This window comes from Phocoena phocoena, chromosome 7, assembly GCF_963924675.1.
Source record: "Phocoena phocoena chromosome 7, mPhoPho1.1, whole genome shotgun sequence".
Classification (NCBI taxonomy): Eukaryota; Metazoa; Chordata; class Mammalia; order Artiodactyla; family Phocoenidae; genus Phocoena; species Phocoena phocoena.
The window spans coordinates 73555541-73569489 of NC_089225.1; positions in this window are offsets into that span (position 1 = coordinate 73555541).

Consider the following 13949-nt stretch of genomic DNA (forward strand, 5'->3'; position numbering starts at 1 on the left):
TGGAACCATGATACAAGGAATACCGGCAGCCTTTAGAAAAAGGAAAGGGTTAGAAAACTGATTTTATTCTGTAGCCTCCAGAAAGGAATGCAGCCCCACTCGGGTTGTGGGACTTCTGACTTTCAGTACTGTAAGATAAATTTGTGTTGTTTTAAGTCAAAAGTTTGTAATAATTTGATACAGGAGCAATATGAAACGAATATGCTGAGTCATGCCACTATGAAACCAAAATAATTTAAAAAGTGGGGCTTCCCTGGTGGCGCAGTGGTTGAGAGTCCGCCTGCCGATGTAGGGGATGCGAGTTCGTGCCCCGGTCCGGGAAGATCCCACATGCCGCGGAGCGGCTGGGCCCGTGAGCCATGGCCGCTGAGCCTGCGCGTCCGGGCCTGTGCTCCGCAACGGGAGAGGCCACAACAGTGAGAGGCCTGCGTACTGCAAAAAAAAAAGTATTGGAAATGTTGGATCCATGGGCTGGTGCCTGAAGGCATCCTTTTGAGTATTCACTTGCACTTTGTCACAAGTGGGAAACACACATCTATTTTAAGCCACTAAGATTAATTAATTAATTAAATGAAACCTCCAGTATTGTGATGCCTTAGCTAATTTCAGTCAGGAAAGTAATATTGGAAAGGAATAAATTTAAATACAAACATCCCAGTAAAAATGTTTTTAATTAGTAAAAGAATACCATCTGGATATGAAATAGTTTTCAAGTTAAACTTTTTGGGGCTCACAAGCTTAAGTAAACATAAAGTCTTCAGTAGAAGTCACATGAGCGAGAAAGATAAAGATCGCAGTGACGTTAAACCTAATAAGAAATAAAAGCAATTGGTTATATAATACAATTAGTTATAAATAAAGCTATTAGTGATGCATACTCCTGAAGTACTAATAGTTAACACATTTTAAGATTAGGCATTTTATCACGATTGTGTGGCTTATTTATTTTTTTCTAAAAGTTAATTTTATCTGGATTACTAAAGTTTAGTAATAAGGTTATTTTAATGATACTTACATTTTCTAGAATCAAACTTTATTAGTATTACATGTTAGTGTTGTTAAGGACAGACTGGTCCTCAGGCAGTATTAGATAACCCAACTTTAACTGTATTGTTGTAAACAATACAGGACCCTATATTATATCCCAAATAACTTTAAGCTTAACAGGCACTATCAGGTGTGTCTGGGGACAGATTTTATTTGCAATAATTTTGGTATGTAAGTATGAATATTTCGTATCTCATTCCTTTTTGCTGACTAGTATATAAAATAAATGTTCACGCTTCCTACTCTGCTCTCATTTCCGCAAAAAGAAGATCATTGCAGACAACAGATGACCAATCAATGAAAAGACTTTAACTTACCCTTTGCTATAGAATAATACTAACCCAACATTAAAACTTTGGCTATCACTACATCATTGACAGCTCTCTCAAATAAATAAGACCAAAATTCACAACCAGTTTTTTTTTTTCTTTTTTAACCAAACACAGTGAACCCGAGAGTCCCTGCCTTTTTCCAGTTTTGACAGGCAGCATAATATATTGAAGAGATGTGTTTAGGCATCCTTTGATGCCTGAGGGAGGAGGAAATAAAATGTAATGTGACAAAAGGAAAAAAAGTGAGTTTGCAGTGGGAACACACAGCCAAGTGTCATGCTCTGGTGTCGCCATTGCAGGACCAGAAAATTCACATCAGCATGGAAACATGTCATTTGTAAAAGATAGACAATGTCTGCAAAACATTTTTGTCAGGGGGTTCCTTAAGTTTTAACTTACATATACAGAGTTTAAAGCTAGCTGATGTAAAATACCTTAGACAAAAAGCTTATGGAGTTAAACTAAAAGGTCCAAATTTGTAAAGAAAAATGTTAAAATTCATTGTGAAGATTTTCTAGTGTCATAAAAACGGACAGAATATGCCACAGTTCCTTCATCTCTAATCGTTTAATTGTAGAGTAAATTATGTTGTTCTGTTTTCAGCATTTAATTTTTAAATTAGCTCTTGGCTGCAGTGTCCTTGATTACAGAACTTAATTAGCGGTGCCTGTTGGAGAGAATTATGCTGTATACAGGATACATGATCACATGGAAAAGCTTAATACAAGCAATCAGAATCATAGTGAAGCCTGGTTGACTGTTTCTAAAAGGTAAAAGAAGAGTTGCAAGACAGGCTGTATTTAAGGACAGAAGATTCAAAGGAAAAGAGCTACAATAAAATAAAATTAGATGGGTCTGTGTTCTATCTAGGTAAATACGTTGATTGAATGATTATAAGTACTGAGTTATAGAAAAATGAATTATTCACTTTTTTTTGTATTAGTTCACCAATAGAGTGATCGACAGCATGATTCCTTAAAACCAGATTAAAAAGAAACATTCTGATTTTTGATTTTTTGGTCTACTGGCTTTTTTTTTTAAAGCACCGTATTACCTACAACTGTGTAAATATGTTCTTTGTGTTTCCACTAGTCAGTTATGATAGCTTCTGATTTTCTTATACCATGCAAATTATATAAATACATACAGATTATAGTAGTGAATGACAGCTAAGCCAAAAATGGCTTTCAACCATATCCTATAAAGTGAATGAGTTCACAGAACTAATTACATCTATGGAAAAAATTTGTTCTCTAGCAAGTTTATGAAAACTTTGTATTTAATCTTAGCCAGACACAAGTATTCAACATAAACTTCCAAAAGAATTTCAGAAATCTAAAGCAATCAAAAGATTACATAATGTTAAAATATTTCTTTTGGGTAGCTCAAGTGAAATAAAAGGGCATTTACAACATATAGTAAAAGAGTAGACATATGTATATGTATAACTGAATCACTTTACTGTACACCTGAAACTAACACAACATTGTAAATCAACTATACTCCAATACAATTAATTCTTTTTTAATGTTAGAAAAGAAATATCAATATTTTAAAATATTTTGAGCTCAATTAGAGTATAGGGTTGGTACCTCAGTAGTTATATCTCCAGATTACTTTTCAGGTTGTTATTTATGTTATGTGAAATAGTCAACTTTTTTTTTTTTTTTGGGGGGGTACGTGGGCCTCTCACTGTTGTGGCCTCTCCCGTTGCGGAGCACAGGCTCCGGACACGCAGGCTCAGCGGCCATGGCTCACGGGCCCAGCTGCTCTGCGTCATGTGGGATCTTCCCAGACCAGGGCACGAACCCGTGTCCCCTGCATCAGCAGGCGGAATCTCAACCACTGCCCCACCGGGGAAACCCTGAAATAGTCAACTTTTGATGCAGAAGTAAATAACTCTTTGACTTCCCTGGTGGCAGAGTGGTTGAGAATCCACCTGCTGATGCAGGGGACACGGGTTTGAGCCCTGGTCCGGGAAGATCCCACATGCCGTGGAGCAACTAAGCCTGTGCACCACAACTACTGAAGCCCGTGCGCCTAGAACCCATGCTCCACAGCAAGGGAAGCCACCACAATGAGAAGTCTGCGTACCGCAACGAAGAGTAGCCCCCGTTCGCCACAACTAGAGAAAGCCTGTGTGCAGCAATGAAGACCCAATGCAGCCAAATAAATAAATTTATAAAAAGAAAAAGTAGATAACTCTTTACTTGGCACGCAACAAAAACATTTGTTGCTCACATGCTCACATTATGTGAGGTATTGTGGGTCACCTGCATGGCAGGTCAACAGAGCTTAGTTATGCTTAACTGGATTCTGTTGAGCTGGACTTAACTCCATGATCATTTTTTTCAACATTGAAGGGAGTAATAACCATTATCTAGGAAACATGTTTTCATATTGGGAACAAGAAAAGTGAAGCCTAACCATGCAGTTGTATTTAATGCTTCTACTGGGATGAAGCAAACTGTATTTATTTACATACTATTAGCCAAAACATGTTACACTGACCAAGCCCAGAGTTTAAGGAGGTAGGAAGAATTAACTTTTCCACAGAAAGCTTAGGCAATTGACATCACATTAGTCATGGATGTATTATCCTATTACAGAGGGAGAATAGAGTTGGGACCAATAACCCAATATGCCACAGGGATAGATGCTATAGCATTTCAGAAGCAAGAAGATAATCTGCTTCTAATAATCTTCATTCTGTAAGGAGAGAAGAAGAATGTTAAGGCTATGAAAAAGTCACATCTTGATTGTGTTGCCATACTTATTGGATCTATTTCACTCACTAGAATGTGAGCACAGTGAAGGCAAGTCTTTTTATCTGTCTGTTCCTAGAAAAATGCCTGGCATGTCAGAGGCACTAAAACATTTATGACTGACTTAATAAAGTATAGAGCATATTTGGAGGGAGATGCGATTACGTTAATAAAGATGATTTTTCTGGAGAAACAATGATGGAAGAATCTAAATCAAGAAAAAACAGTGAAAACTTCCAAATGTGAAAGTAGGGTTAAACACTAGCAGAGCTTATTGAAGTATAAAAAATATTTTTATGGTCTAAATTTCTAGAATGTGGTTTACAAATGATACTTTCTTAAATCAATAACACATTATAGGAGAATTATTATACTAAGATGAAACTTTATCTTTCTAATAAACTGAGTCTCACTAGATTCTCTTCAAGTGCACAAATTGTAAGAGCACATTTCAATAATTTTTCTAAAGGGTATCTATGGAAACAGCCATCACATGAAGAGAGAGAATGTTACCAGAATCACAGAAACCCCTTCATGATCCATTCATATCACACTAATTTTTCCTATAAGCCCTATCCTGACTTCTAAATAACTGGGTTAGTTTTGATTTTTTTTAATTAATTAATTTGGCTGTGCCGGGTCTTGTTGCAGCACATGGGATCTAGTTCCCCGACTAGGTATCGAACCTGGGCCCCCTCCATAGGGAGCGTGGAGTCTTAACCACCGGACCACCAGGGAAGCCCCTGATTATCTTTAGAAACTTATGTAAGTACAGAATAACTTCTATTGTCCGCTTTTTTAAAAATCATGTATGTGGGAGAAATATATTGTGTTTTGATAGCTGTAGATCATTTATTTTCTTGTACGGTATTATAATATGTGACTCCATAATTTATGATGAACATTTGGGTTGCCTTTATGAACATTTTGGTGCATAGTATTTGGTGCACACGTGTACATTTTTGGAGCTCTACATCTAAGTGGCATTGTCAGGTCATACAGGAATGCATATATATGTATTCAAATTTAGTAGTGCCATAATATATATGAATATATGCATATATCTAGTAAAAGACATCCAAAACTTTTCCAAAGTTCTACCAATTTATATTCTACTATCAGTGAATAAGAGGTACTGTTGTTTTATATCCTAAACTTAACACCTTTAAAAAAAACCAATCTGATTAATGTTTAATATTATTAGTTAGCTTTTACTGCATAGCAAATCAAATTGATCTTAAACAGCAACCATTTATTTGTCTTGAAACTTTGAGTGCCATAACTTTGGGCATAGTGATTCTTCTGGTCTCAGTTAGGCTAACTAATGCTTCTGCAGATAGCTGCCAGTTTGAGCTGGTTGATATAGGATGCCTGTAGCTGGGACAGTGCATCTTGATTTCCTGTGGTCTCGCATTATCTAATAGGTTAGACTGGGTTTTTCACATGGTAACTATATAGGCTCTTGAGAGATAACAATAACATACAAAACTCACCTGCAAGTGATTTTGTGTATGATGTGAGGTAATGGTCTAACTTCTTTTAAATTTTTTATAGTGATATTACAATTAACTCAGAATATTTTATTGAAAAGATTTCTATCTGGACACTGCTATGAAGGTCCATCTTTGTCATAAATCAAGTGTTGAGATTGCATGAGTCTTTCTTTGGATTCTCTACAGTATTCCCTTGGTGTATATGTCTAGTCTTGGAGCAAGACTAAACTGTCTCCACTACTGTAATGTTATAGTACATCTCCTTACTCAGTGTAGCAAGTCCTTTCTTCTCCTTCTCTGTTTCTTTTTTAATATTTTCTTTGCTATTCTGGGTCCTTTGCCTTCTTATATAAACTTTAGAATTGGTTTAATTGCCAAAAAATAATTTCCTGGAATTTTAATTCAGAATGCATTCAAACTGAACAATTTGGAGAAAATGGCATCTTTACTTTTGTCAGACTTTTCATCTATGAATTTGCTTCATCTATCTGCTTAGTATTTTTTTAAAGTTTTAATAACGTTACGTAGTTTCTGTGGACAACTCTAGGTATGTGTATTCCATTGTACTTGGTACTTTTAGTTGCTACTTAAATGATATGTGTTCTTTTAATAAATATATGTTGTAGGGTATATAAATACACTTGATTTTTGTATATTGAATTTATCTACCCAACTTAAGTTTACTTTTACATTCTAATTATCTATATGGATGTTATTTTTTATATACTCAATTGCTACCTGAAGACATTGAGAGTTGTTTCTTTTTTTCAGTTCACTAAATATTTTAAGCTGCCTTAAACCAATCTATTAAATCATAGATTTCAGTTCTAAAATTACTATATGTATAACATATTTTTGTTTTCTGAAAATATTGTCAATCATATTTTTGTTCTATTTTTATGTCATAAAAAAGCATTGCTATTTTAAAGTAAAATTTGATAACCCTTTTACATGGGTCTCCTGTGTTTCTGTTTCTGTTAACCTTCTATTTCTCTTGTTTGTTTCCTTGTGTTTTCTTATTTCTTTTCATGACTGATTATTTTTTTAAAATTTTCTTTTATACATTATATATGAAAAAGTTTTGTGATAATTTAAGGTGATGCCTGATAGTCTCTTTTTCCAGTTTTATTGAGATGTTATTGACATTAACATTGTATTAGTTTTGAGTATACAAAGTAAGGATTATATATATATATTTATATATATATTTATGTATATATAAAGCATAAGTGTTTAGGCCAACATCCATCACTTCACATTATGACACCTTTTTTCTCTTGTGATGAAAACTTTTAAGATCTACTCTTACTAACTTTCAAATATACCATAGAGTACTGTTAACTATAGCAACCATGCTGTATGTTACATCCCCAGAACTTATTTATCTTATAACTGGAAACTTGTACTTTTTGACCACCTTCACCCACTTCACTAGCCACCCCCATTTCTGGTAGCCACCAATCTGTTCTGTTCTCTGAATCAATGAGTTTGCTTGTGTTGTGTGTGTGTGTGTGTGTTTGTGTGCATGTGAGTTTAAGTGAGGTCATACAGTATTTGTCTTTCTCCAGCTAACTTATTTCACTTAGCATAATAGTCTCAAGGTCCATTCATGTTGTTGCAAAAGGCAGGATTTCCTTTTTTATGGCTGAATAATTTCCATTTTATGTATTTATATATGTGTGCATGTATACATATGCAAAATATATCAATTTTGTGTATGTACACATACATATCAATCACATTTTCTTATTTCATCTGGTGATAAACAGGTTGTTTCCATGTGTTAACTCTCATTAATAATGCTGGAATGATCATGGAAATGTATGTTCAGTTCCTCCACCCATTTTTATATCCGATTTTTTTTTTTTTGATATTGGGTTGTGTGAATTCTTTTTTTTTTGGAGGGGGGTACGCAGGCCTCTCACTCCTGTGGCCTCTCCCGTTGCGGAGCACGCAGGCTCAGTGGCCATGGCTCATGGGCCCAGCTGCTCCGCAGCACGTGGGATCCTCCCGGACCGGGGCACAAACCCGTGTCCCCTGCAGTGGCAGGCGGACTCTCAACCACTGCGCTACCATGGAAGCCCCCGAATTCTTTATATATTTAAAATATTAGCCCCTTATCATACATATGTTTTGTAAAATTTTTCTCCCATTCTTTAGTTACCTTTTCATTTTTTGATGGTTTCTGTTGCTGCGCAGAAGCTTTTCATTTTGATATAGTCCTACTTTCTTATTTTTGCTTTTGTTGCCTTTGCTTTTGGTGTCACATCCAAAAAATCATTGTTGCGACCAATGTCAAGAGATTACCTCTTTGTTTTCTTCTAGGGGATTTATGGTTTCAGGTCTTAAATTTAAGTCTTTAATCCATTTTGAGTTGATTTTGTGTATGGTGTAAGATAGGGGTCCAGTTTTACTATTTTTCCATGTGGCTGTCCAGTTTTCCCAACACCACTTATTGGACAGACTATTATTTCTCCATTATATGTTCTTGGCTCCTTTGTCATAAGTTAATTGACATATAAGCATGTGTTTATTTCTGGGCTCTCATTCTATTCCACTGTTTCTGGAATTGTTTCTATGCTAATACCATACTTTTTCGATTACAGTAGCATTGTAACATAGCTTGAAATCAGGAATTGTGATGCCTCCATCTTTGCTCTTCTTTCTCAAGATTGCTTTGGCTATTTGTGATTTTTTCTTTTTTTTTTTTGTTCCATATGAATTATGGGGGTTCTCTTGTATGTAACCTTTTCTATTTATGGTTTTAAGATTCTCTCCTTGTATTTTACTTTTGACAATTTAATTATATAGCTGACCCTTGATCAACATGGGAGTTAAGGGTGCTGACCCCCTGCAGAGTTGAAAATCTGTGTATAATTTTACAGTTAGCCCTCTGTATGAGGTTTTACATTGCAGATTCAACCGATTGCAGATTGTGTAGTACTTTAGTATGTATTTATTGGGAAAAAAAAAACAAAGCCCTACGTGTAAGTAGACTCTCACAGTTCAAATCTATGTTGTTCTAGAGTTAACTGTAGAATGTCACAGTGTGGATCTGTTTGGATTCATCTTAGTTGGAACATGGAGGCTTTCTGGATTTTGATGTCTGTGTTTTTTCCCAGGTTAGGGAAACTTTCAGCCGTTATTTCTTCAAAAAAGCTTTCTATCCCTTCCCTTTTCTCTTTCTGGGACCTCTGTAATGTGAATATCAGTCTTCTTGGTAGTGTCCCATAAATCCCTCAAGCTAGCTTCTCCTTTTCATTCCTTTTTCTCTTTTTGCTCCTCTGATTTAATGAATTCTACTGCCGTGTCTTTGAGTTCACTGATCCTTTCCTTTGCTTCATTTAGTCTGCTGTCAAACCCCTCTATTGAAATTTTCAGTTCTATTATTTTATCCTCAGCTCTGTGATTTGTTTGGCACATTGGTATTTTTCATCTCTTTGTTGAAAGTCTCATTTTGTTCTTGTGTGATTCCCCTGACCTCAGTGAATCTCTATGACCATAATTTAAAACTCTTTATCAGGTAAGTCCTTTATCTCCATTTCATTAAGTTCTTTTTCAGGGGTTTTATCTTGTTCTTTTACTTGAAGCGTATTCCTCTGTTTCTTTTCCCTTGATTCTCTGTGTTGGTTCTGTGCATTAGCTAAAGCATCTACCTCTTCCAAGGTGAAAGAAGTGGTCTTGTGTAGGAGTGAAGGAGTGATCTTATGTAAGAGATAAACCTTATCATTCAGTAGGCCTGAGCTCCTAACTGCCTCTCAAACATTTGTGATTATCCAAGCAGCCTTCTTTGTTATTAGTGATTCCTTATTATTGAGGGTATGCCAAGACCTATAAGTGCCCCAAAGGGGAGGATCTCAGTCACCACCTAGATGCAGGCTGGTTGGTAGCCGGTTGCTCAAGAATCAGCTTCTAAAGTATGATAATAGACCTCTTTCAGGAAAAGACTGGGAGATGAGCTTCTTTGTCTGTTCTCTCTGCTCTGATTCCTGGGTGGATAGCCAGTTAAAAACTATTTCTTTGTTTGCTACAGTCCCATTGACCTAGTGAACACAAGTCCTTCTGGCCACCAAAGCCAGGCTATCAAGGAGTGTTTCCTCTGTGTGGCAGCCACAAAAGCTAAGGCACCAGATGTGTGAACAAGTTTTTTTTTTCAGGGAATTAGCAACCTGGAATGGGTCAGAGGGAGAGCTCAAAGATGGTGTCGGCCAGCCTCCCCATCTCTGGAGACTATTGCAGTTTGCTGCTAAATTTGTATTAAATAAGAATACAAATTTAGCAGCCCTCAGGCTATAGCTTTTAGGATATGCAAATAGTCCTCTTTCAGGGAAAGACTGAGTATTTTGGCCTGCTGCCTCTGTGCCAAGCCTGCTGGGGTGGGGGGGGCATGGTGATTGCTCAGGATCCTATTAAGTACTCTATCTTTGTTTATTATAATATTGTGGGCCTTGTGGACTCAAGTCCCATTGGCTTTCAGAACTAGGTGTTTTGAGGAGCTGTCTCAGGTGGAAGTTTTAAAAGTTGAGGCACTAAATGTAGGGGTTCTTCACTCCTCAATTAGAAGCTTGGAGTTGTGATTTCCCTCCCAATTGTATGTCACTGTTCAGGGGGTAGAGCTTATGGTGAGTTGGTGTCGCAGTCTCTCCTACCTATTTTGATCTGGGTTTTTTTCTCATTTGCCAAATGTGTTGAAGTCACTCAGCTAGTTTCTAGATTTATTTCAAAAGGAATTATTCTGAATGTAGCTGTAGTTTTGGTGTGTCCATCTGAAGAGGTGAGTTTAAGAGCTTCTTTTCTCACCAATTTGAAGTGGAACCCAACTGATAGTTTCTTCATGAGAGAAAATTTACTCTCACTCCTGAAAAGTGGCCAGGCTAGAAGTATCAGAAATCCAAGATCACCTTAATCTGAACAGATTGAGATGATTCTGAGTTATGCTTTAGCCCCTTATGGGCTGATATTATTTCCAATTTATTGTCACTACTACAGTGTAACCCTTTAGGGTGCCAATTCAAAGTCTGGTAGACTATTAAGGCCCCAAATCATCTCTGAACCCTGAGCTCCAAACATTTATCTCTCTAATCCTGTGAGTTTATCAAAGCTTCTACTTGATTTTCTAGATTCTCACCTATGGTTTTGAAAGGGCAAGTTTCTTCAGGTAAAAGCAACTCCCAAAGCCCTGTTCATCTCTCTGGAATTCTCTCATCTTGTAGATCAGATTGTGGTCTCACAATTCATCACTAACTAATATTGAAACCGTGCACGTCAGATTGGGACTTGAACCAATGTTCTAGGACCCAAACCCAGATTGGGACTTGAACCCACAGTCTTTTAATTAGAATCACTCACCTGGTGTCTGGACTTACTGAGGCTCAGGTTCTTTGTGTCTCAGCACAGAAGAAATTCAGTGAGAGGCAAAGTGATAGGCAAGAAGTAGATTTATTAATATAGGATGCTGTGAGAGATGCAAGCGGACAGGCGAGGAGTCTCTGCCCCGAGGATTAAGTGGTCTACAGTTTTATAATCAAAGGAAAGTGGGGGAGGGGAAAAGACCACCTTCTTCGAGTAGATGTCAGGCTTACATCACTAGCTCGTCTCCTGTTGGGTAGGAGAGTGTCTGACCCTATGAAATCAAACTAGGACTGTCTTAGCACTTATTCAAATCAGTAGAAGGGTGGTAACATTTTTCTTTTACCTAATGACCTGGGACATATCTCGTGCTTTTATTTATGGCTTTATAGTTAAGCAAGCCTGTTTGTTCCACAATGTTCCGATAGCTTTCTTGAGCGATCATTAACTTACAGTAGTCTCCCAAAGTTTCCTAGGTTTCCCTCTCTACCTCTAATCCCCTACTGGGTCTTCTACAACTACCTGTATAACTATGCTATTTTATCCCTATCATTATCTCTGTAGTACCCTGGAACATATGTAAGTGTATGTGTCTCTGACTACCTGTAAGTTAATGATCGCCTCAAGAAAAGCTATCGGAACATTGTGGAACAAACAGGCTTGCTTAACTATAAAGCCATAAGACATTAGGTTATTTATTCTTTATTCCAGACGAAGAAGTAGATTCAAAAAGGTTTTGTAACCTATCTAAAGTTATGAAAAATGGAAACGACTTGAACCCAAGTTTACTGTGTTATAAACTTCATATACTAAGCATTCTGGATACTGTCTGGCTTATAGAACACCACATCATGGTAGGTCATAAACACATTTCATTTAAGTGTTCCCATTTACTACCTTAAAATGAACTCAGTTGAAATTTCATGCAAGTGTACAAATATTTGCTCTCTAGATTAGATGTAACTTGGCTACTGGGAGAGAAGACATATTTCTAGAATTATATCCTTGTGACTTTGAGTTTCTGTTATATAGTAATATTGCATAGATTTTGGTAGGAGCATATGCTATACTCTTCTCATTAGACTATGTGCATATCTCTTGTATCTGACAAGGCAGCCCCAGATAATTCTCTACTAAATAGTATTAGGCCTTCTTATTTGCTTTACTAAGAAAGTGTGTGTGTGTGTGTGTGTGTGTGTGTGTGAGAGAGTGAAAGGAAGAGAGATACATACGTATATTTTACATATAATACTTTTGTTAATAGATATATCTTATTTCAAGAATTTTGTGCTTTTAGAGTTTTATACTCTGAACTGGTAAGCTTATTTTATAAAGTGCAAGTCACATTTGTTATCGATTTTATCTGTAGTTCATTTGTCTACCTGTATTTCTATAATGTAGTGAAAAATACCTCAAATATTTTTCTTATTCTAAAAATATTCCACAAATGGAATCACCTTAAATTCTAAAAACTAAGTTTATTTGATTTAAAGACAAAACCAATTTTTCTAGATATATAATCAATCTTTTTCTATCACATAGCAGATAAAGAATTACATTTGTATAGTGAGAAGAATTCAGTGGTCTAGAGAGCATCAGGGACTGAGAGTTAGTACAAGTACAGATTTAAGTTAGCAGATCTATAGATATGACACCATACAGGGATTATTACGAACTCATTGTGATGAAAACTTGTTTTATGTTTTATACAGTTTTATTTTTCTTAAAAGAATGTAGTACCTAGTTCAGTGAAACCTTTTATTTGAAGGTAAGGTGATTACTCTCCACAAATATATTAAGACATGTGGATTATTTCTAATTAGGCCACTAATCCTAGACAGGATGAATGATGTAGTTCCATATCACTTCACACACAGAATAAGTAGAACACAGTAAACATTGCACTAGGTATATTTGCCTCTGTAAACAGATGTAAGTTTGTGAGCTCACTGAGGTCAAGGGTCATCATTTATTTCTTACCATTGTCTAGCAAATTATAGTTCAGTAATAGTTCATGTTTATTAATATGAAAGAGCATGTTCACATTGAATTTTACTCGAAATAATCTGCTGGAGTACATATCACTTTCTACGTTCCACAGCCTAGAAAGGAAATTTCATATACAGTCACACTGACTGGGTTTGGGTCTAACTTTCAGATACAAAATCTGTTTCTTTTCTACTATTAATGACTTTTTAAAAAATTAAATTTTGTTTTGACTGCCAAGACAGATTATGGGAAGTCGTGTTACTATGTACATTTTCGTTTCAAAAAATTAATAGAATCACCATATATCTAATGATATTGAAGCAGAGGCTATCCCAGAAATATAAAAAAACAGATATTGGTTTACTAAAGACAAACCATACACTGGTTACATTCTTATTTAGAAAGCCATAGATACATATATTTTTGAGGCCTAATATTTTCTATTTTGTCACAATCCTGATTTTTTTTCTTCATCTGTTTGTGACTGAGCTGGCCAAAATATGCAGACTTCTCAATACTAGGTGTTTATAGCTAATATGGCAGTTGATTCAGCATTTGGCTCTTATGGCTGTAGTTTTATTTCTTAGTATTTTATTTAAAGAAGGTAATGATTTTATTTTTGTGTTATATCTCTGGACTGAAAGTTGCTGCATCAGTAATATTGCAAATATTATTAAGCAACTTATGAGTTTACCTAAATCCAAATCTGTACAACACAGTGTAAAGTCATCACCAAAAGACCATATGAGAGAATTCTCCTGTAGCTAATACGCTATTTCCATCAGGGATGTTCTTTTCTGGCCCTCTTTCTCAACATTCTTCAAACACTGTAAGCCTGAGGACTGTAAAATATGTCTACATCATGTGCCAGTTTCAATCAGAGGACTGTAGAATCAGTCCATAATAATAATGTGCCTAAACATAGAGAAATTAGATATTGGCAAGCTTGAGTGAATGTACCAAGCATTTAGAAG